The sequence below is a fragment of the Apodemus sylvaticus genome, chromosome 15, assembly GCF_947179515.1.
Source record: "Apodemus sylvaticus chromosome 15, mApoSyl1.1, whole genome shotgun sequence".
NCBI classification, from domain to species: Eukaryota; Metazoa; Chordata; class Mammalia; order Rodentia; family Muridae; genus Apodemus; species Apodemus sylvaticus.
In genome coordinates this window covers 88564546-88590453 of record NC_067486.1, presented here as the reverse complement: position 1 = coordinate 88590453, position 25908 = coordinate 88564546, and positions in this window count along the sequence as shown.

Here is a 25908-nt window from a genome sequence, read left to right as displayed (position 1 = left end):
TCGTTCGTCAAAATTTGTCAGAAAACCACGTTTTAAGGAAATCCCGCATCGTGCGAAATTATCTTGTTTTTCCTAAACAACACGTTGTAACTCGAAAAGCTTTGGTGTTGCGTGTATGTCTAAGCGTGAAGCATCAAAAGAGAACGCAAAGGAGAGTTTTTTCTCGAAAGAATGTGTAAGAATACGACGTTATTAGGAAATACAGTGTTGCAGAGTAAAGACAAATACTTACGTATTGGAAAAAACTTTACGAGAAGAAATAACGCATCGTAAGAAATTGGCTTGTATCTCCTAAACAACACATTGTAACTTAAAAAGATTTGGTGTGGCCTGTACGTGTTAACGTGTAGGCTGAAAAGAGAACCCATAGGAGAATTTTCTTTGGTCAAAATATGTCAGAAAACCACGTATTAAGGAAATCCCGCATAGTGCGAAATTATCTTGTTTTTTCTAAACCAAACGTTTTAACTCGAAAAGCTTTGGTGTTCCGTGTATGTCTAAGCGTGTAGCCTCAAAAGAGAACGCACAGGAGAGTTTTCTCTCGAAAGAATATGTAAGAATACCACGTTATAAGGAAATACAGTGTTGCAGAGTAAAGGCAAATATGTACTTATTGGAAACACTTAAACTTTACGAGAAGAAATAAGGCATCGTAAAAAATTAGTATGTATCTCCTAAACAACACGATATAACTCGGAAAGATTTGGTGTGGTGTGTATGTCTAAACGTGTAGCCTCAAAAGAGAACCCACAGGAAAATTTTCTTTCATCAAAATTTGTCAGAAAACCACGTTTTAAGGAAATACCGCATTCTGCGAAATTATCTTGTTTTTCTTAAACAAAACGTTTTAACTCGAAAAGCTTTGGTGTTGCGTGTATGTCAAAGCCTGTAACCTCAAAGGAGAATGCCCAGGAGAGTTTTCTCTCGAAAGAATATGTAAGAAAACCACGTTATAAGGAAATACAGTGTTGCAGAGTAAAGACAAATACGTACTTATTGGAAAAACTTAAACTTTACGAGAAGAAATAAGGCATCTTACAAAATTAGTTTGTATCTCCTAAACAACACGTTATAACTTGAAAAGATTTGGTGTGGTGTGGACTTCTAAACTTGTAGCCTCAAAAGAGAACCCACAGGATAATTTTCTTTCGTCAAAATTTGTCAGAAAACCACATTTTAAGGAAATCCCGCATCTTGCGAAATTATCTTGTTTTTCCTAAACAACACGTAGTAACTCGAAAGCTTTGGTGTTGCGTGTATGTCTAAGCGTGTAGCCTCAAAAGAGAACGCACAGGAGAGTTTTCTCTCGAAAGAATATGTAAGGATACCACGTTATAAGGAAATACAGTGTTGCAGAATAAAGACAAATACGTACGTATTGGAAACACTTTATGAGAGAAATAACGCATCTGGCAAAATTAGCTTGTATGTCCTAAACAACTCGTTATAACTCGAAAAGATTTGGTGTGGGGTGCACGTCTAAACGTGTAGCCTCAAAAGAGTACCCACAGGAGAGTTTTATTTCGTCAAAATTTGTCAGAAAACCACGTTTTAAGGAAATCCCGCATCTTGCGAAATTATCTTGTTTTTCCTAAACAACACGTTGTAAATCGAAAAGCTTTGGTGTTGCGTGAATGTCTAAGCATGTAGCCTCAAAGGAGAACGCACAGGAGAGTTTTCTCTCGAAAGAATATGCAAGAATACCACGTTATAAGGAAATACAGTGTTGCAGAGTAAAGGCAAATATGTACGTAATGGAAACACTAAAACTTTATGAGAAGAAATAACGCATCGTAAAAAATTAGCTTGTTTCTCCTAAACAACACGTTGTAACTCGAAATGATTTGGTGTGGCATATACGTCTAAATGTGTAGCCTCAAAAGAGAACCCACAGGAGTATTTTCTTTCGTCAAAATTTGTCAGAAAACCACGTTTTAAGGAAATCCCGCATCGTGCGAAATTATCTTGTTTTTCCTAAACAACACGTTGTAACTCGAAAAGCTTTGGTGTTGCGTGTATGTCTAAGCGTGTAGCCTCAAAAGAGAACGCAAAGGAGAGTTTTTTCTCGAAAGAATGTGTAAGAATACGACGTTATTAGGAAATACAGTGTTGCAGAGTAAAGACAAATACTTACGTATTGGAAAAAACTTTACGAGAAGAAATAACGCATCGTAAGAAATTAGCTTGTATCTCCTAAACAACACGTTGTAACTTAAAAAGATTTGGTGTGGCCTGTACGTCTTAACGTGTAGCCTGAAAAGAGAACCCATAGGAGAATTTTCTTTGGTCAAAATATGTCAGAAAACCACGTATTAAGGAAATCCCGCATAGTGCGAAATTATCTTGTTTTTTTCTAAACCAAACGTTTTAACTCGAAAAGCTTTGGTGTTGCGTGTATGTCTAAGCGTGTAGCCTCAAAAGAGAACGCACAGGAGAGTTTTCTCTCGAAAGAATATGTAAGAATACCACGTTATAAGGAAATACAGTGTTGCAGAGTAAAGACAAATACGTACTTATTGGAAACACTTAAACTTTACGAGAAGAAATAAGGCATCGTACAAAATTAGTATGTATCTCCTAAACAACACGATATAACTCGGAAAGATTTGGTGTGTTGTGTATGTCTAAACATGTAGCCTCAAAAGAGAACCCACAGGAGAATTTTTGTTCGTTAAATTTTGTCAGAAAACCACCTTTTAAGGAAATCCCGCATTGTGCGAAATTATCTTGTTTTTCCTAAACAACACGTTGTAACTCGAAAAGCTTTGGTGCTGCGTGTATGTCTAAGCGTATAGCCTCAAAAGAGAACGCAAAGGAGAGTTTTTTCTCGAAAGAATATGTAAGAATACCACGTTATTAGGAAATACAGTGTTGCAGAGTAAAGACAAATACTTACGTCTTGGAAAAACTTTACGAGAAGAAATAACGCATCGTAAGAAATTAGCTTGTATCTCCTAAACAACACGTTGTAACTCGAAAAGCTTTGGTGTTGCGTCTATGTGTAAGCGTGTAGCCTCAAAGGAGAACGCAAAGGAGAGTTTTTTCTCGAAAGAATATGTAAGAATACCACGTTATTAGGAAATACAGTGTTGCAGAGTAAAGACAAATACTTATGTATTGGAAAAACTTTACGAGAAGAAATAACGCATCGTACAAAATTAGCTTGTATCTACTAAACAACACGTTGCAACTTAAAAAGATTTGGTGTGGCCTGTACGTCTAAACGTGTAGCCTGAAAAGAGAAGCCATAGGAGAATTTTCTTTGGTCAAAATTTGTCAGAAAACCACTTATTAAGGAAATCCCGCATCGTGCGAAATTATCTTGTTTTTCCTAAACAAAACGTTTTAACTCGAAATGCTTTGGTGTTGCGTGTATGTCTAAGCGTGTAGCCTCAAAAGAGAACGCACAGGAGAGTTTTCTCTCGAAAGAATATGTAAGAATACCACGTTATAAGGAAATACAGTGTTGCAGAGTAAAGACAAATACGTACTTATTGGAAAAACTTAAACTTTATGAGAAGAAATAACGCGTCGTACAAAATTAGCTTGTATCTCCTAAACAACACGTTGTAACTTGAAAAGATTTGGTGTGGCTTGTACGTCTAAACGTGTAGCCTCAAAAGAGTACCCACAGGAGCGTTTTATTTCGTCAAAATTTGTCAGAAAACCACGTTTTAAGGAAATCCTGCATCGTGCGAAATTATCTTGTTTTTCCTAAACAACACATTGTAACTCGAAAAGCTTTGGTGTTGCGTGAATGTCTAAGCATGTAGCCTAAAAGGAGAACTCACAGGAGAGTTTTCTCTCGAAAGAATATGCAAGAATACCACGTTATAAGGAAATACAGTGTTGCAGAGTAAAGGCAAATATGTACGTAATGGAAACACTTAAACTTTATGAGAAGAAATAACGCATCGTAGAAAAATTACCTTGTTTCTCCTAAACACCACGTTGTAACTCGAAAAGATTTGGTGTGGCGTGTACGTCTAAATGTGTAGCCTCAAAAGAGAACCGACAGGAGTATTTTCTTTCGTCAAAATTTGTCAGAAAACCACGTTTTAAGGAAATCCCGCATCGTGCAAAAATATCTTGTTTTTCCTAAACAACACGTTGTAACTCGAAAAGCTTTGGTTTTGGGTGTATGTCTAAGCGTGTAGCCTCAAAAGAGAACGCAAAGGAGAGTTTTTTCTCAAAGGAATATGTAAGAATACCACGTTATTAGGAAATACAGTGTTGCAGAGTAAAGACAAATACTTACGTCTTGGACAAACTTTACGAGAAGAAATAACGCATCGTAAGAAATTAGCTTGTATCTCCTAAACAACACGTTGTAACATAAAAAGATTTGGTGTGGCCTGTACGTCTAAACGTGTAGCCTGAAAAGAGAACCCATAGGAGAATTTTCTTTGGTCAAAATTTGTCAGAAAACCATGTATTAAGGAAATCCCTCATAGTGCGACATTATCTTGTTTTTCCTAAACCAAACGTTTTAACTCGAAAAGCTTTCGTGGTGCGTGTATGTCTAAGCCTGTAACCTCAAAGGAGAATGCCCAGGAGAGTTTTCTCTCGAAAGAATATGTAAGAAAACCACGTTATAAGGAAATACAGTGTTGCAGAGTAAAGACAAATACTTACTTATTGGAAAAACTTAAACTTAAGAGAAGAAATAACGCATCGTAAGAAATTAGCTTGTATCTCCTAAACAACACGTTGTAACTCGAAAAGCTTTGGTGTTGTGTCTATGTGTAAGCGTGTAGCCTCAAAGGAGAACGCAAAGGAGAGTTTTTTCTCGAAAGAATATGTAAGAATACCACGTTATTAGGAAATACAGTGTTGCAGAGTAAAGACAAATACTTATGTATTGGAAAAACTTTACGAGAAGAAATAACGCATCGTACAAAATTAGCTTGTATCTACTAAACAACACGTTGCAACTTAAAAAGATTTGGTGTGGCCTGTACGTCTAAACGTGTAGCCTGAAAAGAGAAGCCATAGGAGAATTTTCTCTGGTCAAAATTTGTCAGAAAACCACTTATTAAGGAAATCCCGCATCGTGCGAAATTATCTTGTTTTTCCTAAACAAAACGTTTTAACTCGAAATGCTTTGGTGTTGCGTGTATGTCTAAGCGTGTAGCCTCAAAAGAGAACGCACAGGAGAGTTTTCTCTCGAAAGAATATGTAAGAATACCACGTTATAAGGAAATACAGTGTTGCAGAGTAAAGACAAATACGTACTTATTGGAAAAACTTAAACTTTATGAGAAGAAATAACGCGTCGTACAAAATTAGCTTGTATCTCCTAAACAACACGTTGTAACTTGAAAAGATTTGGTGTGGCTTGTACGTCTAAACGTGTAGCCTCAAAAGAGTACCCACAGGAGCGTTTTATTTCGTCAAAATTTGTCAGAAAACCACGTTTTAAGGAAATCCCGCATCGTGCGAAATTATCTTGTTTTTCCTAAACAACACATTGTAACTCGAAAAGCTTTGGTGTTGCGTGAATGTCTAAGCATATAGCCTCAAAGGAGAACGCACAGGAGAGTTTTCTCTCGAAAGAATATGCAAGAATACCACGTTATAAGGAAATACAGTGTTGCAGAGTAAAGGCAAATATGTACGTAATGGAAACACTTAAACTTTATGAGAAGAAATAACGCATCGTAGAAAAATTACCTTGTTTCTCCTAAACACCACGTTGTAACTCGAAAAGATTTGGTGTGGCGTGTACGTCTAAATGTGTAGCCTCAAAAGAGAACCGACAGGAGTATTTTCTTTCGTCAAAATTTGTCAGAAAACCACGTTTTAAGGAAATCCCGCATCGTGCAAAAATATCTTGTTTTTCCTAAACAACACGTTGTAACTCGAAAAGCTTTGGTTTTGGGTGTATGTCTAAGCGTGTAGCCTCAAAAGAGAACGCAAAGGAGAGTTTTTTCTCAAAGGAATATGTAAGAATACCACGTTATTAGGAAATACAGTGTTGCAGAGTAAAGACAAATACTTACGTCTTGGACAAACTTTACGAGAAGAAATAACGCATCGTAAGAAATTAGCTTGTATCTCCTAAACAACACGTTGTAACATAAAAAGATTTGGTGTGGCCTGTACGTCTAAACGTGTAGCCTGAAAAGAGAACCCATAGGAGAATTTTCTTTGGTCAAAATTTGTCAGAAAACCATGTATTAAGGAAATCCCTCATAGTGCGACATTATCTTGTTTTTCCTAAACCAAACGTTTTAACTCGAAAAGCTTTCGTGTTGCGTGTATGTCTAAGCGTGTAGCCTCAAAAGAGAACACACAGGAGAGTTTTCTCTCGAAAGAATATGTAAGAATACCACGTTATAAGGAAATACAGTGTTGCAGAGTAAAGACAAATACGTACTTATTGGAAAAACTTAAACCTTACGAGAAGAAATAAGGCATCTTACAAAATTAGTTTGTATCTCCTAAACAACACATTATAACTCGATAAGATTTGGTGTGGTGTGTATGTCTAAACGTGTAGCCTCAAAAGAGAACCCACAGGAAAATTTTCTTTTGTCAAAATTTGTCAGAAAACCACGTTTTAAGGATATCCCGCATTCTGCGAAATTATCTTGTTTTTCTTAAACAAAACGTTTTAACTCGAAAAGCTTTGGTGTTGCGTGTATGTCTAAGCGTGTAGCCTCAAAAGAGAACGCACAGGAGAGTTTTCTCTCGAAAGAATATGTAAGAATACCACGTTATAAGGAAATACAGTGTTGCAGAGTAAAGACAAATACGTACTTATTTGAAAAACTTAAACTTAAGAGAAGAAATAACGCATCGTACAAAATTAGCTTGTATATCCTAAACAACACGTTGTAACTTAAAAAGATTTGGTGTGGCCTGTACGTCTAAACGTGTAGCCTCAAAAGAGAAACCATAGGAGAATTTTCTTTGTTCAAAATTTTTCAGAAAACCACGTATTAAGGAAATTCCGCATCGTGCGAAATTATCTTGTTTTTCCTAAACAAAACATTTTAACTCGAAAAGCTTTGGTGTTGCGTGTATGTCTAAGCCTGTAACCTCAAAGGAGAATGCCCAGGAGAGTTTTCTCTCGAAAGAATATGTAAGAATACCACGTTATAAGGAAATACAGTGTTGCAGAGTAAAGACAAATACGTACTTATTGGAAAAACTTAAACTTTACGAGAAGAAATAAGGCATCTTACAAAATTAGTTTGTATCTCCTAAACAACATGTTATAACTTGAAAAGATTTGGTGTGGTGTGTACGTCTAAACTTGTAGCCTCAAAAGAGAACCCACAGGATAATTTTCTTTCGTCAAAATTTGTCAGAAAACCACGTTTTAAGGAAATCCCGCATCTTGCGAAATTATCTTGTTTTTCCTAAACAACACGTTGTAACTCGAAAGCTTGGGTGTTGCGTGTATGTCTAAGCATGTAGCCTCAAAAGAGAACGCACAGGAGAGTTTTCTCTTGAAAGAATATGTAAGGATACCACGTTATAAGGAAATACAGTGTTGCAGAGTAAAGACAAATACGTACGTATTGGAAACACTTTATGAGAGAAATAGGGCATCTGGCAAAATTAGCTTGTATGTCCTAAACAACTCGTGTAACTCGAAAAGATTTGGTGTGGGGTGCACGTCTAAACGTGTAGCCTCAAAAGAGTACCCACAGGAGAGTTTTATTTCGTCAAAATTTGTCAGAAAACCACGTTTTAAGGAAAGCCCGCATCTTGCGAAATTATCTTGTTTTTCCTAAACAACACGTTGTAAATCGAAAAGCTTTGGTGTTGCGTGAATGTCTAAGCATGTAGCCTCAAAGGAGAACGCACAGGAGAGTTTTCTCTCGAAATAATATGCAAGAATACCACGTTATAAGGAAATACAGTGTTGCACAGTAAAGGCAAATATGTACGTAATGGAAACACTAAAACTTTATGAGAAGAAATAACGCATCGTAAAAAATTAGCTTGTTTCTCCTAAACAACACGTTGTAACTCGAAATGATTTGGTGTGGCATGTACGTCTAAATGTGTAGCCTCAAAAGAGAACCCACAGGAGTATTTTCTTTCGTCAAAATTTGTCAGAAAACCACGTTTTAAGGAAATCCCGCATCGTGCGAAATTATCTTGTTTTTCCTAAACAACACGTTGTAACTCGAAAAGCTTTGGTGTTGCGTGTATGTCTAAGCATGTAGCCTCAAAAGACAACGCAAAGCAGAGTTTTTTTCTCGAAAGAATGTGTAAGAATACCACGTTATTAGGAAATACAGTGTTGCAGAGTAAAGACAAATACTTACGTATTGGAAAAAACTTTACGAGAAGAAATAACGCATCGTAAGAAATTAGCTTGTATCTCCTAAACAACACGTTGTAACTTAAAAAGATTTGGTGTGGCCTGTACGTCTTAACGTGTAGCCTGAAAAGAGAACCCATAGGAGAATTTTCTTTGGTCAAAATATGTCAGAAAACCACGTATTAAGGAAATCCCGCATAGTGCGAAATTATCTTGTTTTTTTCTAAACCAAACGTTTTAACTCGAAAAGCTTTGGTGTTGCGTGTATGTCTAAGCGTGTAGCCTCAAAAGAGAACGCACAGGAGAGTTTTCTCTCGAAAGAATATGTAAGAATACCACGTTATAAGGAAATACAGTGTTGCAGAGTAAAGACAAATACGTACTTATTGGAAACACTTAAACTTTACGAGAAGAAATAAGGCATCGTACAAAATTAGTATGTATCTCCTAAACAACACGATATAACTCGGAAAGATTTGGTGTGGTGTGTATGTCTAAACATGTAGCCTCAAAAGAGAACCCACAGGAGAATTTTTGTTCGTTAAATTTTGTCAGAAAACCACCTTTTAAGGAAATCCCGCATTGTGCGAAATTATCTTGTTTTTCCTAAACAACACGTTGTAACTCGAAAAGCTTTGGTGCTGCGTGTATGTCTAAGCGTATAGCCTCAAAAGAGAACGCAAAGGAGAGTTTTTTCTCGAAAGAATATGTAAGAATACCACGTTATTAGGAAATACAGTGTTGCAGAGTAAAGACAAATACTTACGTCTTGGAAAAACTTTACGAGAAGAAATAACGCATCGTAAGAAATTAGCTTGTATCTCCTAAACAACACGTTGTAACTCGAAAAGCTTTGGTGTTGCGTCTATGTGTAAGCGTGTAGCCTCAAAGGAGAACGCAAAGGAGAGTTTTTTCTCGAAAGAATATGTAAGAATACCACGTTATTAGGAAATACAGTGTTGCAGAGTAAAGACAAATACTTATGTATTGGAAAAACTTTACGAGAAGAAATAACGCATCATATAAAATTAGCTTGTATCTCCTAAACAACACGTTGTAACTTAAAAAGATTTGGTGTGGCCTGTACGTCTAAACGTGTAGCCTGAAAAGAGAAGTCATAGGAGAATTTTCTTTGGTCAAAAATTGTCAGAAAACCACGTATTAAGGAAATCCCGCATCGTGCGAAATTATCTTGTTTTTCCTAAACAACACGTTGTAATTCGAAAAGCTACATGCAACACCAAAGCTTTTCGAGTTACAACGTGCTGTTTAGGAGATACAAGCTAATTTTGTAAGATGTGTTATTTCACTTCGTAAAGTGTTTCCAATAGGTACGTATTTGTCTTTACTCTGCAACACTGTATTTCCTTATAAGGTGGTATTCTTACATATTCTTTCGAGAGAAAACTCTCCTGAGTGTTCTATTTTGAGGCTACACGCTTAGACATACACGCAACACCACAGCTTTTCGAGTACAACATGTTGTTTAGGAAAAACAAGATAATTTCGCACTATGCGGGATTTCCTTAAAATGTGGATTTCTGACAAATTTTGATGAAAGAAAATTCTCCTTGGCTTCTCTTTTGAGGCTACACGTTTAGAAGTACACGTCACAGCAAATATTTTCGAGTTACAACGTGTTGTTTAGGAGATACAATCTAATTTTTGCAATGCGCTATTTCTTCTCGTAAAGTGTTTCCAATAAGTACGTATTTGTCTTTACTCTGCAACACTGTATTTCCTTATAACGTAGTATTCTTGCATATTCTTTCGAGAGAAAACTCTCCTGTGCCTTCTCTTTTGAGGCTACACACTTAGACAGACACGCAACACGAAAGCTTTTCGAGTTACGACGTGTTGTTTAGGAAAAACAGGATAATTTCCCACGATGCGGGATTTTCTCCAAACTTGGTTTTCTGACAAATTTTGACGAAAGAAAATTCTCCTGTGGGTTCTCTTTTGAGGCTACACGTTTAGACGTACACGCCACACCAAATCTTTTCGAGTTACAACGTGTTGATTAGGAGATACAAGCTAATTTTGTACGATGCGTTATTTCTTCTCTTAAAGTGTTTCCAATAAGTACGTATTTGTCTTTACTCTGCAACACTGTATTTCCTTTTAACGTGGTATGCTTACATATTCTTTCGAGAGATAATTCTCCTGTGCCTACTCTTTTGAGGCTACACGCTTACTCATACACGCAATACCAAAGCTTTTCGAGTTTCGACGTGTTGTTTCGGAAAAACAAGATCGTTTCACACGATGCTGGATTATCTTAAAACGTGCTTTTCTGAAAAATTTTGACGAGAGAAAATTCTCCTGTGGGTTCTCTTTTGAGGCTACACGTTTAGACGTACATGCCACACCAAAACTTTTCGAGTTAAAACTTGTTGTTTAGGAGATAAAAGCTAATTTTGTAGGATGCTTTATTTCTTCTCGTAAAGTGTTTCCAATACGTATGTATTTGTCTTTACTCTGCAACACTGTATTTCCTTATAACGTGGTATTCTTACATATTCTTTCGAGAGAAAACTCTCCTGTGCCTTCTCTTTTGAGGCTACATGCTTAGACATACAGGCAAAACCAAAGCATTTCGTGTTACAACGTGTTGATAAGGAAAAATAAGATAATTTTTCACGATGCGGGATTTCCTTAAAACGTGGTTTTCTGAAAAAGTTTGACGAAAGAAAATTCTGCTGTTGGTTCTCTTTTGAGGCTACACATTTAGACGTACACGCCACACCAAAACCTTTCGAGTTGCAACGTGTTGTTTAGGAGATACAAGCTAATTTTGTATGATGCTTTATTTCTTCTCGTAAAGTGTTTCCAATACGTACGTATTTGTCTTTATTCTGCAACATTGTATTTTCTTATAACGTGGTATTCTTACATATTCTTTCGAGAGAAAACTCTCCTGTGCCTTCTCTTTTGAGGGTACACGCTTAGGCATACAGGCAAAACCAAAGCATTTCGTGTTACAACATGTTGATTAGGAAAAATAAGATAATTTCTCATGATGCGGGATTTCCATAAAACGTGGTTTTCTGACAAATTTTGAGGGAAGAAAATTCTCCTGTTGGTTCTCTTTTGAGGCTACACGTTTAGACGTACACGACACACCAAATCTTTTCGAGTTACAACGTGTTGTATAGGAGATACAAGCTAATTTTGTTAGAAGCGTTATTTCTTCTCGTAAAGTGTTTCCAATACGTATGTATTTTTCTTTACTCTGCAACACTGTATTTCCTTATAACGTGGTATTCTTACATATTCTTTCGAGAGAAACTCTCCTGTACCTTCTATTTTGAAGCTACATGCTTAGACATACACGCAACACCGAAGCTTTTCGAGTTACAACGTGTAGTTTAGGAGATACAAGCTAATTTTGTACGATGCGTTATTTCTTCTCATAAAGTGTTTCCAATACGTACGTATTTGTCTTTACTCTGCACCACTGTATTGCCTTATAAGGTGGTATTCTTACATATTCTTTCGATAGAAAACTCTCTTGTGCATTCTCTTTTGAGGCTACAAACTTAGTCATACACGCAACACCAAAGCATTTAGCGTTACAACATGTTGATTAGGAAAAAAAAAAGATACTTTCCTTAAAACGTGGTTTTTTGAAAAATTTTGACGAAAGAAAATTCTCCTGTGGGTTCTGTTTTGAGGCTACACGTGTACACGTACACGCCCCACCAAATCCTTTCGAGTTACAACGTGCTGTTTTGGAGATACAAGCTAATTTTGTATGATGCGTTATTTCTTTTCGTAAAGTGTTTCCAATAGAGTACGTATTTGTCTTTGCTCTGAGACACTGTGTTTCCTAATAAAGTGGTATTCTTACATATTCTTTCCATAGAAACCTGACCTGTGCATTCTCCTTTGAGGCTACACGCTTGGACATACATGCAACACCAAAGCTTTTCGCATTACAACGTGTTGATTAGGAGAAACAAGATAATTTCGCAGGATGGGGGATTTCCTTAAAACGTGGTTTTCTGACAATTTTGACGAAAGAAAATTCTCCTGTGGGTTCTCTTTATAGGCTACACGTTTAGACGTACATGCCACACCAAATCTTTTCGAGTTACAACGTGTTGTTTAGGAGATACAAGCTAATTTTGTTTTTTTTCGTCAAAATTTGTCAGAAAACCACGTTTTAAGGAAATCCCGCATCGTGCGAAATTAACTTATTTTTCCTAAACAACACGTTTTAACAGGAAAAGCTTTGCTGTTGTGAGTATATCTAAGCATGTAGCCTCAAAAGAGATCGCACATGAGAGTTTTCTCTTGAAAGAATATGTAACAATACCACGTTATAAGGATATACAGTATTGCAGAGTAAAGACAAATACGTATTGGAAACACTTTACTAGAAGAAATAACGCATCTTACAAAATTAGCTTGCATCTCCTAAACAACACGTTGTAACTCGAAAAGATTTGGTGTGGCCTGTACGTTTAAATATGTAGCCTCAAAGGAGAAATCACAGGAGAATTTTCTTTCATCAAAATTTGTCAGAAAACCACGTTTTAAGGAAATCCCAAATCGTGCGAAATTATCTTGTTTTTCCTAAACAACACATCGTATCTCGAAAAGCTTTGGTGTTGCGTGTATGTCTAAGCGTGTAGCCTCAAAACAGAAGGCGCAGGAGAGTTTTCTCTCGAAAGAATATGTAAGAATACCACATTATAAGGAAATACAGTGTTGCAGAGTAAAGACAAACATGTACGTATTGGAAAGACTTTACAAGAAGAAATAACGCATCATAAAAATTAGCTTGTATCTCCTAAACTACACGTTGTAACTTGAAAAGATTTGGTGTAGCTTGTATGTCTAAATGTGTAGCCTCAAAAGAGAACCCACAGGAGAATTTTCTTTCGTCAATTTTTTTTCAGAAAACCACGTTTTAAGGAAATCCCGCAACATGCGAAATTATCTTGTTTTTCCTAAACAACACGTTGTAACTCGAAAAGCTTTGGTGTTCTGTCTATGTCTAAGCGTGCAGCCTCAAAAGAGAAGTCACAGGAGAGTTTTCTCTCGACAGAATATGTAAGAATACCACGTTATATGGAAATACACTGTTGCAGAATAAAGACATATAGGTACATGTTGGAAACACTTTATGAGAAGAAATAACGCATCGTAAAAAATTAGCTTGTATCTCCTAAACAACACGTTGTAACTCGAAAAGCTTTGGTGTTGCGTGTATATTTAAGCGTGTAGCTTCAAAAGAAAACACACAGGAGAGTTTTCTCTCGAAAGAATATGTAAGAATACCACATTATTATTAAATACAGTGCTGCAGAGTAAAGACAAATATGTATATATTGGAAACACTTTACGAGAAGAAATAACGCATCCTAAAAAATTAGCTTGTAACTCCTAAACAACACGTTTTACTCGAAAATATTTGGTGTGGCATGTACGTCTAAAAGTGTAGCCTCAAAAGAGAACACACAGGAGAAGTTTCTTTCGTCAAAATTTGTCACAAAACAAAGTTTTGATGAAATCCCGCATCGTGCGAAATTATCTTGTTTTTCCTAATCAACAAGTTGTAACTCGAAAAGCTTTGGTGTTGCGTGTATGTCTAAGCATGTAGCCTCAAAAGATAAGGCACAGGAGAGTTTTCTCTTGAAAGAATATGTAAGAATACCACGTTATAAGGAAATACAGTGTTGCAGAGTAAAGACAAATACGTACCTATTGGAAACACTTAGACTTTACGAGAATAAAAAATGCATCGTAAAAAATTAGCTTGTATCTCATAAACAACACGTTGTAACTCGAAAAGATTTGGTGTGGCGTGTACGTCTAAACGTGTAGCCTCAAAAGAGAACCCACAGGAGAATTTTCTTTCGTCAAAATTTGTCAGAAAACCACGTTATAAGGAAATCCCGCATTGTGCGAAATTATCTTGTTTTTCCTAAACAACACGTTGTAACTCAAAAATCTTTGGTGTTGCGTGTATGTCTAAGCGTGTAGCCTCAAAAGAGAAGGCACAGGAGAGTTTTCTCTCGAAAGAATATGTAAGAATACCACGTTATAAGGAAATACAGTGTTGCAGAGTAAAGACAAATACTTATGTATTGGAAACACTTTAAGAGAAGAAATAACGCATCTTAAAAATTAGCTGATATCTCCTAAACAACACGTTGTAACTCGAAAAGATTTCGTGTGGCATGTACGTCTAAACGTGTAGCCTTCAAAAGAGAACCCACAGGAGAATTTTCTTTTGTCAAAATTTGTCTGAAAACCACGTTTTAAGGAAATCCAGCTTCGCGCGAAATTATCTTGCTTTTCCTAAACAACACGTTGTAACCCGAAACGCTTTGGTGTTGCGTGTATGTCTAAGCATGTAGCTTCAAAAGAGAAGGCACAGGAGAGTTTTCTCTCAAAAGAATATGTAAGAATACCACGTTATAAGGAAATACAGTGTTGCAGAGTAAAGAGAAGTATGTATGTACTGGAAACACTTTACGAGAAGAAATAATGCATCTTACAAAATTAGGTTGTATCTCCTAAACAACACGTTGTAACTCGAAAAGATTTGGTGTGGCGTGTATGTCTAAGCGTGTAGCCTCAAAAGAGAGCCCACAGGAGAATTTTCTTTTGTCGAGAGTTTTCTCGAAAGAATATGTAAGAATACCACGTTATAAGGAAATACTGTGTTGCAGAGTAAAGACAAATACGTACATATTGGAAACACTTTACAAGAAGAAATAACCCATCGTACAAAATTAGCTTGTATCTCCTAAACTACACGTTGTAACTCGAAAAGATTTGGTGTGGCGTGTACGTCTAAACGTGTAGCCTCAAATGAGAACCCACTGGAGAATTTTCGTTCTTCAATTTTTTTTTAGAAAACCACGTTTTAAGGAAATCACGCATCGTGTGAAATTATCTTGTTTTTCCTAAACAACAAATTTTAACTCGAAAAGCTTTGTTGTTGCGTGTATGTCTAAGCGAGTAGCATCAAAAAAGAAGAGGCACAGGAGAGTATTCTCTCGAAAGAATACATAAGAATACCACATTATAAGGAAATACAGTGTGGCAGAGTAAAGACAAATACATACATAGTGGAAACACTTTACAAGAAGAAATAACGCATCGTACAAAATTAGGTTGTATCTCTTAAACAGCACTTTGTAACTCGAAAAGATTTGGTGTGGCGTGTACATCTAAACGTGTAGCCTCAAAGGAGAACCCACAGGAGAATTTTCTTTCATCAAAATTTGTCAGAAAACCACGTTTAAGGAAATCCCGCATCGTGTGAAATTATCTTGTTTTTCCTAAAGAACACGTTGTAACTAGAAAAGCTTTGGTGTTGCGTGTATGTCTAAGCTTGTAGCCTCAAAAGAGAAGGCAAAGGAGAGTTTTCTCTCAAAAGAATATGTAAGAATACCACGTTATAAGGAAATACAGTGTTGCAAAGTAAAGACAAATACGTACATTTTGGAAACACTTTACGAGAAGAATTAACGCCTCGTACAAAATTAGTTTGTATCTCCTAAACAACACGTTGTAACTCGAAAAGATTTGGAGTGGCTTGTACGTCTAAACGTGTAGCCTCAAAAGAGAACCCACAGGAGAATTTTCTTTCGTCAAAATTTGTCAGAAAACCACGTTTTAAGGAAATCCGGCATCGTGCGAATTTATCTTGTTTTTCCTAATCAACACATTGTAACACAAAATGCTTTGGTTTTGCGTGTATGTCTAAGCACGTAGCCTCAAAAGAAAAAGCACAGGAGAGTTTTCTCTCGAAAGAATATGTAGGAATACCACGTTATAAGGAAATACAGTGTTGCAGAGTAAAGACAAATACGTACCTATTGGAAACACTTAAACTTTACGAGAATAAAAAATGCATCGTAAAAAATTAGCTTGTATCTCATAAACAGCACGTTGTAACTCGAAAAGATTTGGTGTGGCGTGTATGTCTAAACGTGTACCCTCAAAAGAGAACCCACAGGAGAATTTTCTTTCATCAAAATTTGTCAGAAAACCAAGTTTTAAGGAAATCCCGCATCGTGCGAAATTATCTTGTTTTTCCTAAACAACATGTTGTAACTCAAAAGCTTTGGTGTTGCATGTATGACTAAGCGTGTAGCCTCAAAAGAGAAGGCACAGGAGAGTTTTCTCACGAAAGAATATGTAAGAATACCACGTTATAAGGAAATACAGTTTTGCAGAATAAAGACAAATACGTACCTATTGGAAACACTTAAAGTTTATGAGAAGAAATAACGCATCTTAAAAAATTAGCTTGTATCTCCTAAACAACACATTGTAACTCGAAAAGACTTGGTGTGGCGTGTACATCTAAACGTGTAGCCTCAAAAGAGAACCTACAGGAGAATTTTCTTTCGTCAAAATTTGTCAGAAAACCACGTTTTAAGGAAATCCCATATTGTGCGAAATTATCTTATTTTTCCTAAACAACATGTTGTAACATGAAAAGCATTGGTCTTGTGAGTATGTCTTAGCATGTAGCCTCAAAGGAGAATGCACAGGAGAGTTTTGTCTCGAAAAAATATGTAAGAATACCACGTTATAAGGAAATCGAATGTTGCAGAGTAAAGACAAATACATACTTATTGGAAACACGTTCCGAAAAGAAATAACGCATCGTAAAAATTAGCTTGTATCTCCTAAACAACACGTTGTAACTCGAAAAGATTTGGTGGGGCGTGTACGTCTAAACGTGTAGCCTCAAAAGAGAACCCACAGGATAATTTTCTTTCGTCAAAATTTGTCAGAAAACCATGTTTTAAGGTAATCCCGCATCGTGCGAAATTATCTTGTTTTTCCTAATCAACATGTTGTAACTCGAAAAGCTTTGGTGTTGCGTGTATGTCTAAGCGTGTAGCCTCAAAAGAGAAGGCACAGGAGAGTTTTCTCTCGAAAGAATATGTAAGAATACCACGTTATAAAGAAATACAGTTTTGCAGAGTAAAGACAAATATGTATGCATTGGAGAAACTTTAGGAGTAGAAATAACGCATCGTACAAAATTAGCTTGTATCTCCTAAACAACACGTTGTAACTCAAAAATATTTGGTATGGCTTGTATGTCTAAACATGTAGCCTCAAACGAGAACCCACAGGAGAATTTTCATTCGTCAAAATTTGTCAGAAAACCACGTTTTAAGGAAATCCTGCATCGTGAAAAATTATCTTGTTTTGCCTAAACAACACGTTGTAATTCGAAAAGCTTTGGTGTTGAGTGTATGTCTAACCGTTTAGCCTCAAAAGAGAAGGCACAGGAGAGTTTTCTCTCGAAAGAATATGTAAGAATACCACGTTATAAGGAAATACAGTGTTGCAGATAAAGACAAATACATACGTATTGGAAACACTTAAACTTTACGAGAAGAAATAACTTATCGTAAAAAATTAGCTTGTATCTCCTAAACAACACGTTGTAACTCGAAAAGATTTGGTGTGGCGTGTAAGTCTAAACGTGTAGCCTCAAAAGAGAACCCACAGGAGAATTTTCTTTGTGAAAATTTGTCAGAAAACCATGTTTGAAGGAAATCCCGCATCTTGCAAAATTATCTTTTTCCTAAACAACTCATCTTAACGCATAAAGCTTTGGTGTTGCGTGTATGTCTAAGCGTGTAGCCTCAAAAGAGAAGGCACAGGAGAGTTTTCTCTCGAAACAATATGTAAGAATACCACGTTATAAGGAAATACAGTGTTGCAGAGTAAAGACAATTACGTACGTATTGGAAACACTTAAACATTAGAGAAGAAATAAAGCATCATACAAAATTAGCTTATATCTCCTAAACAACACGTTGTAACTCGAAATGATTTGGTGTGGCGTTTACAACTAAACATGTAGCCTTAAAAGAGAACCCACAGGAGAATTTTCTTCGTCAAAATTTGTCAGAAAACCATGTTTTAAGGAAATCCCGCATCGTTCGAAAATATCTTGTTTTTTCTAAACAACACATCGTAACTCGAAAAGCTTTGGTGTTGCGTGTATGTCTAGGCGTGTAGCCTCAAAAGAGACGGCAATGGAGAGTTTTCTCTCGAAAGAATATGTAAGAATACCACGTTATAAGGAAATACAGTGTTGCAGAGTAAAGACAAATAAGCACTTATTGGAAACACTTAAACTTTACGAGAAGAAATGATGCATCATATAAAATTAGCTTGTATCTCCTAAACAGCACGTTGTAACTTGAAAAGATTTGGTGTGGCGTGTATATCTAAACGTGTAGCCTCAAAAGAGAACCCACAAGAGAATTTTCTTTCCTCAAAATTTGTCAGAAAACCACGTTTTAAGGAAATCCCGCATCGTGTGTAATTATCTTGTTTTTCCTAAACAACACGTTGTAACTCGAAAAGCTTTGGTGTTGCGTGTAAGTCTTAGCGTGTAGCCTCAAAAGAGACGGCAATGGAGAGTTTTCTCTCGAAAGAATATGTAAGAATACCACGTTATAAGGAAATAAAGTGTTGCAGAGTAAAGACAAATAAGTACGTAATGGAAAAACTTAAACTTTATGAGAAATAATAACACATCGTAAAAAATAGCTTGTATCTCCTAAACAACACGTTGTAACTCGAAAGGATTTGGTGCGGCATATATGACAAAACGTGTAGCCTCAAAAGAGAACCCATAGGAGAATTTTCTTTCGTCAATATTTGTCAGAAAACCACATTTTAAGGAAATCCCGCATCGTGCGAAATTATCTTGTTTTTCCTAAACAACACGTTGTAACTTGAAAAGCTTTGGTGTTGCGTGTATTTCTAAGCGTGTAGCATCAAACGAGAAGGCACAGGAGAGTTTTCTCTCGAAAGGATATGTAAGAATACCACGTTATAAGGAAATACAGTGTTGCAGAGTAAAGACAAATACGTACATATTGGAAACATTTAAACTTTACGAGAAGAAATAACTTATCGTACAAAATTAGCTTGTATCTCCTAAACAACACGTTGTAACTCGAAAAGATTTGGTGTGGCATGTGCGTCTAAACGTGTAGCCTCAAAAGAGAACCCACAGTAGAATTTTCTTTCGTCAAAATTTTTCAGACAACCACATTTTAAGGAAATCCGGCATTGTGCGAAATTATCTATTTTTTCCTAAACAAAACGTCCTGACTCGAAAATCTTTGGTGTTGCGTGTATGTCTAAGCGTGTAGCCTCAAAAGAGAAGGCACAGGAGAGTTTTCTCTCGAAAGAATATGTAAGAATACCATGTTATAAGGAAATACAGTGTTGCAGATTAAAGACAAATACGTATATATTGGAAACATTTTACGAGAAGAAATAATGCTTCGTACAAGCTTGTATCTCCTAAACAACACGTTTTAACTCAAAATGATTTGGTGTGGCGTGTACGTCTAAACGTGTAGCCTCAAAAGAGAACCCACAGGAGAATTTTCTTTCGTCAAAATTTGTTAGAAAACCACATTTTAAGGAAATACTGCATCATTCGAAATTATCTTGTTTTTCCTAAACAACACTTCGTAACTCGAAAAGCTTTGGTTTTGTGTGTATGTCTAATCATGTAGCCTCAAAGGAGAAGGCACAGGAGAGCTTTCTCTCGAACGAATATGTAAGAATACCACCTTATAAGGATATACAGTGTTGCAGAGAAAAGACAAATACGTACATATTGGAAACACTTAAACTTTACGAGAAGAAATAATGCATCGTACAAAATTAGCTTGTACCTCCTAAACAACACGTTGTAACTCGGAAAGATTTGATGTGGCTTGTACGTCTAAAAGTGTAGCCTCAAAAAAGAACCCACAGGAGAATATTCTTAGGTCAAAATTTGTCAGAAAACCACGTTTTAAGGAAATCCCGCATCGTGCGAAATTATCTTGTTTTTCCTAAACAACACGTTGTAACTCCAAAAGCTTTGGTGTTGCATGTATGTCTAAGCATGTAGCCACAAAAGGGAATGCACAGGAGAGTTTTCTCTCCAAAGAATATGTAAGAATACCACGTTATAAGGAAATACAGTGTTGCAGAGTAAAGACAAAAAGTACATATTGGAAACACTTTACGAGAAGAAATAACGCATCGTACAAAATTAGCTTGTATCTCCAAAACAACACGTATTAACTCGAAAAGATTTGGTGTGGCGTGTACGTCTAAACGTGTAGCCTCAAATGAGAACCCACAGGAGAATTTTCTTTCGTCAAAATTGGTCAGTAAACCACGTTTTAAGGAAATCCCACATCATGCGAAATTATCTTGTTTTTCCTAAACAACACGTCGTAACTCGAAAAGCTTTGGTGTTGCGTGTATGTCTAAGCATGTAGCCTCAAAAGAGAAGGCACAGGAGAGTTTTCTCTCTAAAGAATATGTAAGAATACCACGTTATAAGGAAATACAGTGTTGCAGAGTAAAGACAAATACCTATGTATTGGAAACACTTTAGAAGAAGAAATAATGCATCGTACAAAATTAGCTTGTATCTCCTAAACTACACGTTATAACTCGAAAAGATTTGGTGTGGGGTGTACGTATAAACGTGTAGCCTCAAAAGAGAACCCACAGGAGTATTTTCTTTCGTCAAATTTTTTTCAGAAAACCACGTTTTAAGGAAATCCCGCATCGTGCGAAATTATCTTGTTTTTCCTAAACAACACGTTGTAACTCGAAAAGCTTTGGTGTTGCATGTATGTCTAAGCATGTAGCCACAAAAGGGAATGCACAGGAGAGTTTTCTCTCGAAAGAATATGTAAGAATACCACGTTATAAGGAAATACAGTGTTGCAGAGTAAAGACAAATACATACATATTGGAAACACTTAAACTTTATGAGAAGAAATAATGCATCATACAAAATTAGCTTGTATCTCCTAACAGCACGTTGTAACTCGAAAAGATTTGGTGTGGCATGTACTTCTTAACGTGTAGCCTCAAAAGAGAACCACACAGGAGAATTTTCTTTCGTCAAAATTGGTCAGTAAACCACGTTTTAAGGAAATCCCACATCATGCGAAATTATCTTGTTTTTCCTAAACAACACGTCGTAACTCGAAAAGCTTTGGTGTTGCGTGTATGTCTAAGCATGTAGCCTCAAAAGAGAAGGCACAGGAGAGTTTTCTCTCTAAAGAATATGTAAGAATACCACGTTATAAGGAAATACAGTGTTGCAGAGTAAAGACAAATACCTACGTATTGGAAACACTTTAGAAGAAGAAATAATGCATCGTACAAAATTAGCTTGTATCTCCTAAACTACACGTTATAACTCGAAAAGATTTGGTGTGGGGTGTACGTATAAACGTGTAGCCTCAAAAGAGAACCCACAGGAGTATTTTCTTTCATCAAAATTTTTTCAGAAAACCACGTTTTAAGGAAATCCCGCATCGTGCGAAATTATCTTGTTTTTCCTAAACAACACGTTGTAACTCGAAAAGCTTTGGTGTTGCATGTATGTCTAAGCATGTAGCCACAAAAGGGAATGCACAGGAGAGTTTTCTCTCGAAAGAATATGTAAGAATACCACGTTATAAGGAAATACAGTGTTGCAGAGTAAAGACAAATACATTCATATTGGAAATACTTAAACTTTATGGGAAGAAATAATGCATCATACAAAATTAGCTTGTATCTCCTAACAGCACGTTGTAACTCGAAAAGATTTGGTGTGGCGGGTACTTCTAAACGTGTAGCCTCAAAAGAGAACCACACAGGAGAATTTTCTTTCGTCAAAATTTGTCTGAAAACCATGTTTTAAGGAAATCCCGCATCGTTGGAAATTACCTTGTTTTTCCTAAACAACACGTTGTCACTCAAAAAGCTTTGGTGTTGCGTGTATGTCTAAGCGTATAGCCTCAAAAGAGAAGGCACAGGAGAGTTTTCTCTCGAAATAATATGTAAGAATACCACGTTATAAGGAATTACAGTGTTGCAGAGTAAAGCAAATACATACGTATTGGAAACACTTTACAAGAAGAAATAACGCATCATACAAAATTAGCTTGTATCTCCTAAACAATACGTTGTAACTCGGAAAGATTTGATGTGGCTTGTACGTCTAATCGTGTGGCCTCAAAGGAGAACCCACAGGATAATATTCTTTAGTCAAAATTAGTCAGAAAACCACGTTTTAAGGAAATCCCGCATCGTGCGAAATTATCTTGGTTTTCCTAAAGAACACGTTGTAACTCGAAAAGCTTTGCTGTTGCGTGAATGTCTAAGCGTGAAGCCTCAAAAGAGAAGGCACAGGAGAGTTTTCTCTCGAAAGAATATGTAAGAATACCAAGTTATAAGGAAATACAGTGTTGCAGAGAAAAGACAAATATGTAATTATTGGAAACACTTTACAAGAAGAAATAACGCATCGTACAAAATTAGCTTGTTTCTCCTAAGCTACACGTTGTAACTCGAAAAGATTTGGTGTGGCGTGTACATCTAAACGTGTAGCCTCAAAAGAGAACCCACAGGAGAGTTTTCTTTCGTCAAATTTTTTTTCAGAAAACCACGTTTTAAGGAAATCCCGCATCGTGCTAAATTATCTTGTTTTTCGTAAACAACACGTTGTCACTCGAAAAGCTTTGGTGTTGCGTGTATGTCTAAGCTTGTAGCCCCAAAGAGAACGCACAGGAGAGTTTTCTCTCGAAAGAATATGTAAGAATACCACGTTATAAGGAAGTACAGTGTTGCAGAATAAAGCAAATACATACGTATTGGAAACACTTTACAAGAAGAAATAACGTATCATACAAAATTAGCTTGTATCTCCTAAACAACACATTGTAACTCAGAAAGATTTGATGTGGCTTGTATGTCTAAACGTGTAGCCTCAAAGGAGAACCCACAGGAGAATATTCTTTAGTCAAAATTGGTCAGAAAACCACGTTTTAAGGAAATCCCACATTGTGCGAAATTATCTTGTTTTTCCTAAAGAACACTTTGTAACTCGAAAAGCTTTGGTGTTGCATGTATGTCTAAGCGTGTAGCCTCAAAAGAGAAGGCACAGGAGAGTTTTCTCTCGAAAGAATACGTAAGAATATCACGTTATATGGAAATACAGTGTTGCAGAGTAAAGACAAATACGTACGTATTCGAAACACTTTACAAGAAGAACGCATCGTACAAAATTACGTTGTATCTCCTAAATTACACGTTGTAACTCGAAAAGATTTCGTATGGCGTGTACGTCTAAACATGTAGCCTGAAAAGAGAACCCACAGGAGAATTTTCTTTCGTCAAATTTTTTTCAGAAAACCGCGTTTTAAGGAAATCCCGCATCATGCGAAATTATCTTGTTTTTCCTAAAGAACACGTTGTAACTCGAAAAGCTTTGGTGTTTAGTGTATGTCTAAGCGTGTAGCCTCAAAAGAGAACGCACAGGAGTGTTTTCTCTCGAAAGAATATGTAAGCATACCACGTTATTAGGAAATACAGTGTTGCAGAGTCAAGAAAAATATGTACGTATTGGAAACACTTTATGAGAAGAAATAACGCATCAAACAAAATTAGCTTGTATCTCCTAAACAACACGTTGTAACTCGAAATGATTTGGCATGGCGTGTATGTCTAAACGTGTAGCCTCAAAAGAGAACCCACAGGAGAATTTTCTTTCGTCAAAATTTGTCAGAAAACAATTTTTTAAGGAAATCCCGCATCGTGCGAAATTATCTTGTGTTTCCAAAACAACACATCGTAACTCGAAAAGCTTTGATGTTGCGTGTATGTCTAAGCGTGTACCCTCAAAAGAGAAGGCACAGGAGAGTTTTCTCTCAAAAGAATAGGTAAGAATACCACGTTATAATGAAATACAGTGTTGCAGACTAAAGACAAATACGCACGTATTGGAAACACTTAAACTTTACGAGAAGAAATAACTTATCATACAAAATTAGCTTGTATCTCCTAAACAGCACGTTGTAACTCGAAAAGATTTGGTGTGGCGTGTACGTCTAAATGTGTAGCCTTAAAAGAGAACCCCCAGGAGAATTTTCTTTCGTCAAAATTTTTCAGAAAACCACGTTTTAAGGAAATCCCGCATCGTGCGAAATTATCTTGTTTTTCCTAAACAACACGTCGTTACTAGAAAAGCTTTGGTGTTGCGTGTATGTCTAAGCATGTAGCCTCAAAAGAGAATGCACTGGAGAGTTTTCTCTCGAAAGAATATGTAAGAATACCACAATATAAGGAAATATAGTGTTGCAGAGTAAAGACAAATATGTACTTATTGGAAACACTTTACGAGGAGAAATAACGCATAGTAAAAAAATTAGCTTGTATCTCCTAAACAACACATTGTAACTCGAAAACATTTGGTGTGGCGTGTACGTCTAAAGGTGTAACCTCATAAGAGTACCCACAGGAAAATTTTCTTTCGTCAAAATTTGTCACAAAACCACGTTTTAAGGAAATCAGGCATCGTGCGAAAAATCTTGTTTTTCCTAAACAACACGTTGTAACTCGAAAAGCTTTGGTGTTGCGTGTATGTCTATGCGTGTAGCCTCAAAAGAGAAGGCACAGGAGAGTTTTCTCTGGAAACAATATGTAACAATACCACGTTATAAGGAAATACAGTGTTGCAGAATAAAGACAAATCCATACATATTGGAAACACTTAAACTTTACGAGAAGAAATAATGCATCGTACAAAATTAGCTTGTATCTCTTAACAGCACGTTGTAACTAGAAATGATTTGGTGTGGCGTGTACTTCTAAACGTGTAGCCTCAAAAGAGAACCCACAGGAGAATTTTCTTGCGTCAAAATTTGTCAGAAAACCACGGTTTAAGGAAATCCCGCATCATGCGAAATTATCTGGTTATTCCTAAACAACACGTTGTAACTCGAAAACCTTTGGTGTTTCGTGTAAGACTTAGCGTGTAGCCTCAAAAGAGAAGGCAACGGAGAGTTTTCTCTCAAAAGGATATGTAAGAATACCACGTAAATAGGAACTACAGTGTTGCAGAGTAAAGACAAGTACGTACGTATTGGAAACACTTTAGGAGAAGAAACAACGCATCATAAAAAATTAGCTTGTATCTCCTAAACAACACGTTGTAACTCGAAAATATTTGGTGTGGCGTGTGCGTCTAAACGTGTAGCCTCAAAAGAGAACACACAGGAGAATTTTCTTTCATCAAAATTTGTCAGAAACCACGTTTTAAAAAAATCTTGCATCGTGCGAAATTATCTTGTTTTTCCTAAACAACTTGTTGTATCTCGAAAAGCTTTGCTGTTGCGTGTATGTCTAAGCGTGTCGCCTCACAAGAGAACGCACAGGAGAGTTTTCTCTCGAAAGAATATGTAAGAACACCACGCTATTAGGAAATACAATTTTGCAGAGTAAAGACAAATACGTACATATTGGGAACACTTTACGAGAAGAAATAATGCATTATTAAAAATTAGCTTTTATCTCCTAAACAACACGTTGTAACTCGAAAAGATTTGGTTTGGCATGTAAGTCTAAACTTGTAGCCTCAAAAGAGAACCAACAGGAGAATTTTCTTTCGTCAAAATTTGTCAGAAAACCACGTTTTAAGGAAATCCCGCATCGTGCGAAATTATTTGTTTTTCCTAAACAACACGTTGTAACTCAAAAAGCTTTGGTGTTGCGTGTATGTCTAAGCGTGTAGCCTCAAAAGAGAATGCACAGGAGAGTTTTCTCTCGGAAGA